Here is an 11653-nt window from a genome sequence, read left to right as displayed (position 1 = left end):
GTATCAAAGCAATCCTGAACATATTTATGATACTACTAGTAGTCAGCACCCACAATGCTTTAAAAATTAACACGATTTTCAACAATGTTCATTGTACCTCCCTAGCAATATAACACTTCTTGCCATGCTTTCATCTTATAGACCTGAATTCTACTTTGAGTACATTAACATGAGTAGAAGGTTGTCGATTTAAGACAAGTTTGAGATCATCTAAAATTAATTGTTGTATGTTTGTCCTTCTGGGGGCTGTGGAAGCTACATATTTCCTTTGGACATCATCAGTTGTCTTAGCTCTTGAAGCACGATTTTAATGCTATACCAATTTTGCCATTTTGCTAACACTGGTATGCTCCATGCACCCACCATTCCACTGGAATTATTTATTCTATTCATATTAATTTTTGTTACAAGTCTAACTGATGGAGGAGCTTCTGGGTGTTTAAGTCCACATTCTACTCTCAGGCTATATACTCTGTTTTGGTAGTTTGCTCCTGGTGGCCCAATAGTCACATCTGCCCACCTTGTAAGTGTCATATCTTCATCATCTTCCAGGCTTCAGCTAAGAGTACCATTGTCTACTTCCTTTTGTCCTTCTGCAAGTTCTTCCAACAAGAAAAATTACTAGGAACCTTAACTCCTATGGAGACCACTATCTTCTCCTGCGCAACTTAACTCAGTCGCCTATCATGCTATTTAGGACTAATATATTCTGTGCTTTTGGTGGTCTGGTTTTGACATATTCACTGAATCCTGTCATGTCGTTTTACAGCCTAATGTCACTCCCTTTTTTGTTTTGCTCATTGCTTTTTCTTTTCAGTTAAGAGAACATACATATATAACAAAATTTTCCATTTTAGCCATTTTTAAATGCACAATTCAATGGCATTAATTACTTTCACAACGTTTTGCAACCATCACCACTATTTCTACAATTTTTTCATCAACCCAAATAGAGACTTTGCACCACCTCTTAACAATAACTCCCCATTTCACCTTCTTCCAACCCCTGGTAGCCTCTAATGTACTTTCTGTCTCTATGAATTTGCCTATCCTAGATATTTCACACAAATGAAATCACACAATATTTGTCCTTTTGTGTCTGATTTATCTTGCTTATCTCTTCCCTTTTGTCTTTATCTTTATCACAGCACTCATCTCACCATTTTGAATTTTATTCTCTTCCTGAGCATTTTTCTCAGAGCTCTCCAAGAGTGGAGTCCATGCTATATATGTATATATATGCATCACTGTATTCTCGGTACATGCCCTTGGAATGTCACATTGTAGTTACTTAATAAAAATTTTATAGTAGAAATAAGTCAAACTCTTTTGATTGAGTCTCTAGTTTGATAGTTCTGTACTGTCCCAACAATCACATCTCTGTCTGTTCTGTTGAACAATTAGCATCAAAGCAGGCATTCTCTTCAAATGAACCTCAAATGACACATGAAGGAATAGACTATTTCTATATTTTCTCTCTCCATACCCCACACATTATTGATTTTCTATGTCGGTGTGCCTTTCCTTCCGTTTGGTACTTACATTATGTAAGCATTTCCTGATTTTTCTAAAAATTCAGCTCTAGATTAAAGATGACAGATCATACATTTGTCCCCTCCTTTCTCTCCCATGCCTATGGGAGTTATTTTTTTCTCAGCCAGTTGTACCTTCAGCATCTCCTTGACACAATGTTCCAGGTAGCAGCTAATAATCAATCCAACATTTTACATATTGGAAATACCATTGGAAAGGACTCTGTTCTTTCAGAAGTGCTGCTGTAAAGACAAATGACCTTTATGAAAATTAAACAGTTCTATTCTCCAATCTCCTTTTGGCTCAAAAAACAAAAATAGAAGAAAAAAAAAGAAAAGAGTTTTGACTTTCTTAAAAAGCAAACATTTTATTAGGTATTTTTGTTTGTTTGCTTGTTTGGTAAGGAAAGCTGCCCACCCCACAGGAAAAGTCCTATATAGGTATATTCCCAGGGTGAAGAGAGTGTATATATTTCCATATCTATTTCCTCTGCTAGAGCTCCAGGTAATTATTCTTTTTTCCACGTGTCCCTTAGTGCGAACTCCTACCCCTTTCCTGCTGTTGGCATGACTTCTCTTTGGTTTTGAAACAAGCCCACCCATTGTATCTCTGGACTTTCAGTTGCAAAGTTGACACTGCCTACACAGACTGTCTCCCTCTGAAGTTCATTTGTGGTATGGATTGATATTATGTGTTTGGCTCTTTGGTCCCCAGACGAAACTCTTACTGACATCAACGAGAATTTCACTTGGGGACTTGTGCAATGATGGACCAAAAAAAAAAAAGAAATGAAAAAAATTCACATCTCAACATGGGATTGAAATTGAACTTACTGAGATAGACTGTCCAGAAGTGTAAGTGTGTGTACTATACAGCCTGAAAACAGAGTGAGTGTGTAAGACAACCTCTCCTGATGGGAAAAAGCGGGGGGAAGGAAAGGGATCACAGAGCATGAAGATGAATATGTGTTTGGAAATAGCTAAGGGTGGTGGAAAGAACTTTGAAGTTGTAGTCAGAAACCTGGGTAGAATGCCAGCTCTTTTTCTCACAACTGTATAACCTTAGAAAAATCTTTATGGAAATTTTCTTCTCCTTGAAATGGGGATGATAATGCTAAATGCATAGGCCTGATGGGAGAATTAACTAAAATATTCATGCACATCATGTACTAGGAAAGGACAAGATACTTCATATTACTTTGTTACTTTCCCATTTTATAAAACTTCTGGTAACTCCACAGAGTCACTTATGGCCTTTGGAATTAATAAAGCAGGAAGTCTGACCAAGAGCAACACTCTGAAAGCATTGGGTGTCCAACATGCAAAGGGCTAAAGAGATCTTATTCTCCTCTCACAACTTATTGTTCCTTTAGCTTGTAAAATGCTCTTCTTTTCAGAGCTCTTGGCACCTTGCCTCTATCAGAGACTCAGCAGTACAGACACCAATAGGGTAAGAGGAGGATAATTCGAGAAGGGCATTAGAGATGTGTTCCTTGGTGGCACAATTAGTTTGACTCTTTCTGCCATTCCCAGGAGTGAATGTCTAGCCAGTGCATGGCTCATGACGTGGATTTGAAAAATAGTGACTGTCAGCTGTTTGTGATCTTGTTCAATTTCTGATCAGATTCCTTGTTTTGAATACCATCCAGAATTTTAATAACCTTTATTAGGTTTTTCTTTGCTACATTGAAGTTTTATACAACTGAACAACATAAGGAAACATAAAACTGCTCATAGTCCCATAACCCGCAGATAATTGGGACTGATAATTTGTGCATTATTTTGCAGTCTTTTTTTTAAAAAATATATTTAGCATCATATTTCCTCAGTTCAAAGATAACATAGATTGTGAGATACCTCATCATTTTAATATCAACTTTTTGAGCAAAACATAAAAAAGGAAAAGAAATGACACAGGCACCACTTTATCCTATGTATATATATGATTGGTTATATGCATCTCAATTTAACATGAGGGATGCATGTTACAATAAAAGAAAAGTATATGGTGACCTCATATATCCCAAATCTATCTAATTTCAGGGACATTGTTTTATAAACACCTACAGAACATTATATCGTGTTCCCACTCTGCACGGCCAGTTTTGTCTAGACTTTGCCTATGTCCCAGGTCTCTCTGGGAACCTCTGTATAACATCTACATATTCCATAAGTCCACACTGGTTGGCACTTAGTGCTTCAGCAGCTTTCTGACTGCAGACCACTGATCACCTGTTTTGGAGACAAACTCTTGCTCTCTATTCTGCACAGATGTCAAATTAAAAAAAAAAAAATTAGGATGCACCCCCAATCCTTCTTTAACCTTCAGACGGCTGGTAGGGAATAAAATCCTAAAAATAAAGTCCAGCAAGTATTTTTACTGAAGATGATAATTTGTATTGGGTGGAGTAAATATGTCAATAGTTGGGGGGGGGGTGAGGGCAAATCCTGTCTCTCTCTCTCTACCCTCACCCCTGTTTTTGTCAGTCAGCCAATGAGTACCCAGGCCGTGGTGATTGTTCCTTGGCTTCCTTCAAACTACTTCAAATTTTTATCCCAAGCACATTTAAGCTTATCTCTTAGCTCCCCATTGCATTGTCAAATGCAGGGTGACATTTTCGTAAAATTTGAGAAGAATAACATTTTCTTTACATTTTGAATTTTTTAAAATTTAGTTTTATTTGGCTCTGGAGATAGTGGAGTGTACTGTGGGATTGGTTTAAAATCCAATCTCAGACAAGGGTTTGTCTACTTGCTCCCTGGAGATCATATGAAAATACTAGGCTTATGCAATCTAATACCTTTGGCAGTGTGCTTCCGGAAACCCTCTGAAACCCAAAGAAACAGTTGAATCCCCCTGGGCCAAGGAAGCCCAGAGCACAGAAGTAGAGCAATATTTCCTGGAGACTGGGGCAGGCGGAGACTGTCCTTTTCTTCCTCCTGTGCTCATGGAGTAAACAGAGCATGGAAGGAATGAAAGTCTTGTGTCAGGAACTACTCACTGTTCACCAAACCTGATTTCATCTTTTTCCTGGACCATAGTGAGACTTAGTTTCCAGCCTCCCTTGCAGGTGTGGTTGTGTGCCTGAGTCAATGAAATGGGAGTGGAAGTGATGCACTGTGCCCCTTGGCCCATGTATGCGCCCTTAGGCTCCTTCCTCTTCCACTGGCTGGATGTGAGGACTCGAAGATCCTAGAGGATGACAGATCCTCATGGGGGATGGAGTGTGGTTCTCAGTCATCAACAAGTACAGGACAGCCACCTGCCAGCAGGAATACCTACCACACTGCACCATTCTGAGAGAGAGAAGTAGACTTCCATTATGGGGAACCACTGAACTTGAAGGGCTCATATGTTACTGTAACCAGAATTACCCTGATTCTAGGTTAACTACATACTATCTCATTTAATTAACTGCATATACTATATAAACAAATATATATCATTCCCTATTTAATGATTTCCCTACTTTTAGACATTTTGGCTCATTTAGATTTCACAAGTAGAAATAATACAACAATTAATATCCTTGGAAGATATTTTTGCATAGTTGTAGGAAGAATTATAGCAGCATAGTTTTAAAAGTACAGATTTGGAGTCTGAGAATTGAGGATTTTAACTTTCAGCATCATTTGATAGGAATTAACCAATTGCCTTTAGAAAATATGTGTCTATTTAGGTGTTCCCCAATAATGTATGAAAGCACTGTGTTCACACCTTCTTTAATCCTTATGTCACCAGTCATGTTGTAGTTTGTCAGTGTGATGGGAAAAAAAAGCTATAACTTCTAAAATTTTTTGCATTTCATTTTCTACAAGTGAACATAAACCTTTTTCTTTCTTTTGCATATGTTTACCACCTGTTTATATTCCTTTTATATATTACCTTTTCATGTGTCCTTTGTCAGATTTTTTTATTGCTATTTATATTTTTCTCATTGATAGGAAGGCGCTATTTATATATGAGGAATATAGTGCTCCAGTCTCTTATTTGCCTTGGTAATATTGTCTCTGTCTAGAGGGTTTACCTTTAACTTTATTCATGATAGCTTTCGAATACAACAGACAAAAACATATATTTTAAAATTTCATGTAAATAAATTGTTGATTTATTTCTTTATTATAGCGAGGTATCACTTCTTGTTTTGTCAGCTCATGGCAGCTTCCAATATTTGCATATTTTCATTTAATTAATGTATAGTATATATATATGTGTATATGCCTTATGTGTGCGTGTTTGCATGTGTGTGTAATTCATCTGGAAAAATATGGTGTGAGAAACTTTATTTTTCAAGTATAGAACAAATTCTATCAACATACTTACATATTAATCTTTCTTTCTTATCTGATAAAAATGCCATGTTTATTACATATTAAATTTCCGCACATCTGTATCCAACTCTAATATTTTCATTGATTTAGTCACCTAATGTATGAACAATTTTGAAATGTACTTTTAATGATTACATAGTATTTCATCATGTGGACATATAATACTGCAATTATCTTTTTCCCTGCTTTTGAAAATTAAGTTCTATTTCCATTGTTTACTATGTGATCATCTTTGGTATGAAGCTATGACCCATAGTTTTCACATAATTTCTTCAAGATTGAGTCTTTAAATTAAAATGATATGGATTGTTTTTAAGGCTTATGAAACATATTTTCAAAATTATTTCAGAAAAATGTTGTGACAATTTATACTTCCACTAGCAGTGTAGGAGACTGCCTGTTGCATCATAGCCTCAACAGCATTTGGTTCTTTTAAGAAAGTTGGTTAATTGGAGAAGCTAAAATAACATCTTGATTTAATTATGCATTTATTATGAATTGACTGTTGTTACGTATAATTTCTAGCACCCATCGCCTTTATTCAATTGATAAACTTAGCTAGCTTAGCTCAACAAGAAGACTGTAATCCAGCAACAGTCAATTCCAGAGTCTTAAATAGTTTAAAACAGTTTTCATGAATGGACTTGTAAAGAAAAAAAAAAAAAAGGTCTATGCTCTGAGCTTGAAATTATTGAGATTTTTATCTTTCTAATAAGAAACCTCAAATAGCTGTATAGTTAATTCAAGTTGTGAAGTCATGAAGGCTTAAAGCACAGCTGCCTTCTGGAGGTGATTCCAATGGCCAAAATATTCCTAGGGAAACCGGGCTCTACTCCAGCCATCCCCACCCCAGAATTACAGTGTTCACTTCACCTAACTTGATGCCCTCCCACTTTCACAGATACCCCTAGGAATAGTGGTTTGGACCTACTTATACTTGGCCAGGCTAGATCTGTCTTTCCCTGACATTGGATAAGCATTCTGCTCAAAGAAAAGTTTGTTGCAAGAACTTCATTCCTCATGGAAGTGTTAAAATCCATCCCTCACCTTTCTATTCCATCCAGAAAAGCATTTGTGGGCAGGCTGTGGCTTTAATCAATGAGCCAGCGCATTCCCGCTTTGCACTGGCATCTTCGTCATAGCCCATGTGCTGGGGGAATTCAGAAATTTATAGGTGGGAAACTGAATTTCAGAAGCTACTTGGGATTAGCGCTAGATCATGTTTGCTGTTGTAAATGAGTTTTCATCTGTTACTCGCTGGTAGCGGTCATGGGGCGGGGGTGTGTGTGGGGGGATTCACACGAGGTTAAGGAGCAGGGTTCTTCTCTTCATTTATTGCTGCAGGGAGCCCTTCCTGAAGAGCACGTGTGGTGGTTTTGTGAAATCCTGTGAACTCTGGAGGCTGACGTGAGCTTTTCTAATTCACCACAAGCAGTCAGAGACCTTATTCCCTGAAGATGGGATTTAGCTAATAATTGTCAGGTCTGAGAAAAAGGTGGAAAAGAAAATCATTGCGACTTTAAAATATGGCTATGACTAGTAGAACGCACCACCAGGAAGAGATAAACCCAGAAACAATAAGAAGCTTGAATTACATCAGTAGCGGCTTAATAGCTGCAGTTATGGGGAGAACAGTGTTTCATGCTTTGGGCTCACAGAGCTTGAGGTAGGAAATGTCAGAGGGAGAGAGTGGATGACAGTGTTCGAGTAGGCAAAATTCAACGACTCCATGACTTTGCCAACTGAACATTTGTAGCCCTTTAAAAATACCACCAGCTGCCTTGAAGATAGGTCAGGGAGACGCAAAAGGTAGCCCCCTTCCTCAAACTCCATCCCTGTATCAGAAGCTCCCAAACAAAACACCCTATGTTCTGCAAGTTTTCCTTTTTTCAAACACCATCACCCCCTCCATTACAATTCAACCAGAAAAGAGTGTAAATAAAAGATTTACGACAACTTAGCAAAGTGTTCTATTTAGCAAATCTTTTAAAATACTTTTTAAACACTTTTATGGAACCAAAAAGATTTATACTTCTGCTTTAGTTCAGCCACAGAATGGGTAATGGGTAAGAGTTTTACAGGTAAATATAAATAGTTGCCTGTTTTAAAATATATATACGTTTACAAACCGGAGGGAAGAAGTTGTTGAAGAGTAAGTACCAATATGTATGCTGTTCGCTAGGAAATTAAATTTTCTAAAGGTAGTTTTCCGACACTGCTCCCCAAAATTATACTGTAGAGTTTGAGAGGAAAAGGCAGAGCTGATGGAGGTACTGATGATGTTCTTAAAAGTTGGTAAGTTAGGGCAGGCAATGGTGGCTCAGTGGCAGAGTTCTCACCTGCTGTGCCAGTGACCCAGGTTCGATTCCAGGTGACTGCCCATGTTAAAAAAAAGAGTCTTCTCTTGAATTACTATCTGCAATTGTTTATAATATCTGTATGCCCTATTCCAACCTCAACTGATTTTAAATCAATTTAACTCAACTCAATGTTAAAATAAGGGATCTACTTTTTTACTCTGGCATAGCACTAATGTCAGAACTGCTGAACAAAAGTTAAAAGAATTCCCTAATTTCTGTATCTAATGAGTCCTAAGATTTATGTTTCAGAGAGCTGTTATAAATAGTTGTCTGTTTAAAAGATATTGAAGGACTAGTCTGGGTTAAATGCTGAAGTTACTTCCTACTTTTCACCATTTTTTATGTGTGTAGGGGAAGAGGGGGAGAGGTGAGGATGAAGAGAAAAGGACAAAGGACTTAATCTAGAAAATGCCTTGTTCAGAACTCGCGATATGGAAAGTAACTCTCCCAAGAGAAGAAAAATAGTATTGCTTATTCTTCATATCTTCATATTAAAGACAGTTTGCTCTCAACAATCTCATGACAAAAGAGGACTTGCAGGTAATGCATTGCTACATTACTCACTAGAGTTCGTTGCTTTGTTCATTCATTTATGCCAGAAATACCTTATAAAAAATGCTACTGGAGTACATTGCAGGTTTGAAAACTCTCATATTTATTTTACTATTTTATCCTCTCAGCAACTTGGTGTTTTAGGCAGAAACAGTAGAATAGCCCCATTATACAAATTAGGAAATTTAAACTAAAAAATTCTGCACGTATCAATTCAAGATCTCTTTATTCCCAGCATCTTGTTTTTGCTTCTTCGTATGTTGTTTGATTTTTGTTTTAACTGTCCTCCCAAACCCCTCCTGGAGGACATTGCTGAAGTGACATAGGATGGATTGACGACACAATAATTTGTTGATTTTACAGGTTGTATTACATTTTTGCCCTTTATTTACCTTTTTTTATATGCTGTATTTCGGGTCACATTTCATTATTTTTCTGTGTGAATATCCCGTTATTGCAGCACCATTGGTTGAACTTTTGTTTGCTTGTTTTTTGGAAAGTGCATGGACTGGGAATTGAACCCATGTCTTCCACATGGCAGACAAGAATTCTACTACTGAACTATCCTTGCAATCCTACCATTATTTACTTTTAAGACACCATTTTATACAGGTACACTCTTTGCAGGCTTTCATTTCCTTTATCTTGTGTGAACTTCGCAACCAGTGCATGATAAGTTATGCCTTATTATTATCTTCATTTTACATATAAAGAAAAAGACTCCAAAAGGCTAAGGCTTTCCTTTTTTTTGCAGGCCCCTACATTTTCCAGGAAAAACATATACATGTCAAGACTATTTTTATACCATTTGGTTTGCTACTGTCTGATCCCTTCAATCACTTTGTATGAAGTGGTTGAATTGTCAGAATCCTCCCAATCTCACGATATTAATTTGAAATTTTGCTTGTGTTTAGAAATTATTCTTTATTTAAGTCTTCTCTAGGCACCTACTTAAGTGGACATTACCTAAGACTGAATGAGTGGCAGAGCAGACTTAATAAAATATTGTTAGTTTTCTATTTTTTTAAGTGAGTGCTCATAGATTTCCAATTTCAAACCTAGTATCTGTTATATATTTAGTTGATGGGCTTGAGAGTAAGACTGTCTTAAGAGAGCTGTCTCTGCTCTTAGCTTTTTTGGGATATGAATATCAAGGTACTAGGAATGGTTCAAATTATAAGCATGGGTACAAGTTGGAGATATTGACAAAATATCTTTCTATTTGCCTTTCCCAAATGGTTCTAAGGAACTCACACACACACAAAAATGGACAATGATTCTTGATACTCAAAGTTGCTGCTTCAAACCTACCTAGAAGAATCTGACACTCATTTTTCTCTCTGCTGAAATCCCACTCAATCTTTAGGGCCCAGTATAAGTATTTCTTCTTCTGTGAAACTTCACTCAGTTGTTTCCTCCTTCCTATTTTCATAGTACTTTATCCATATCTCTGTTAGAGTCCTGATTGCCCTCTACTGTGATCATTTACTTACATGTCCATCTCCCCTATTAGGTTTTAGATTTCTTGAGAGCAGGGATTGTGTCTGGTTCATCTCTTTATCTCCCCCTGCCTAACATTGTCAAAGTCCTGAAGACTAGGCTTATGGAGAAGATGGGAAGCCCTGTGCTGAACTGGGAAGCTAAATGCTTCTTTCAACTCAAAGATTTTTTTTTAATAGACCATACAATTTTTCCCAAAAATGTGCTCTATAGGATGTTGATAGCTATTAGCAGTGCTAACCAAGTTTCAGCCTCTTCTGTCTCCTTTTTTCATTATAGGGCCATATTTCTCAATTATATTTGGAGAAAAGGTGATTAAGGTTATATTTACAACCAAAATGAACACCTCAAAGTTGCTGGTTACCATCGAGAACATTATATTTCCTGTGTTTGCTGATTATATGACCATATCAATACTGATATTTCTACCAAATTTGCAGCAATAATTGAACAATAGAGAAAAATAGCTATATACTTCTGACTTGGCCAACTATGCTGCAGAAAGAAGTAAACCTGAAATCTCAGTGGATTAACACATTAAAGGTTTATTTCTCACTCATATAATGTCTCTCATAGGTCAGCCAACTTTCTTTTATAGTGGTGTCAATTGAAAAATGTGGTCTCCAAGATCATCACAGCAGACAGAAGCCTGAAAAATCTCGAAGGTTATTTGGCCAGAAGCCAGGCATACGGCCTCTGTGTGTTTTCAAAGGAGATGAGGAAATATCATCTTCCTGCATTCTCAGGAAGATGAAAATGAAATGGGATTTGGTGAACATATAGTGTCATTTCTGCCCCATTCACATTTTCCTTTTTTGCCCTACTCCTTCATTCTGGTGATATCATAAACACAAGGCTACAGCTATATGACAGTGTTTACTGAAGATCAGGAATAACGAGGGGGCAAAAATAAAGAAGGAAAACAATCAAAATTGCATGTTCAATTTGAGAGCTCTTAAGGTCTAATAGAAAAGGAAAAAAAAATTATAGGAGACATCTGCATAAATAGTATCATCTTAGTTCTGGTTCTCATTTTCAGATCTTGCCTTTGTATTTCCTCTCTCTTCCCTATAGATAGTATTTTTCTCTCAAAATCCACATTTAACTCACAGTTATTGTTTTGCCTATGAGTAGCTTTCTCTGCCTCTACTACCCCACATCACATCTTTTCACAAGAACGTTCTCTCTAGCAAAGTAACAAGTATATTATGAAGTTTGTGTTCCCCATAAGGAAAGGTTTGAAAACCTGAAACCCATTCTTCTGACAATCCCTTAAAATAAACCTAAACCAAATATGGAAAGAAGTATTTTAGCGAGAATGACTTACCCGCAAAGATTTATTTTGCCTCTGTGGAGATAAATTGCATAGTATTACGA

General features: G+C 36.9%; 1 pseudogene; it reads right to left on the bottom strand.

The window, feature by feature from the left end:
• Positions 1 to 255: 255 nt before the first annotated feature.
• LOC143676068 (ubiquitin-conjugating enzyme E2 variant 2 pseudogene) lies at positions 256 to 534 on the bottom strand (annotated as a pseudogene).
• Between the last annotated feature and the right edge of the window lie 11119 nt (positions 535 to 11653).

Source organism: Tamandua tetradactyla, chromosome 3 (genome assembly GCF_023851605.1).
Source record: "Tamandua tetradactyla isolate mTamTet1 chromosome 3, mTamTet1.pri, whole genome shotgun sequence".
In the NCBI taxonomy this organism is placed as follows: Eukaryota; Metazoa; Chordata; class Mammalia; order Pilosa; family Myrmecophagidae; genus Tamandua; species Tamandua tetradactyla.
The sequence above is the reverse complement of the archived record's forward strand: the minus strand, read 5'-3'. Positions and strand labels throughout refer to the sequence as shown.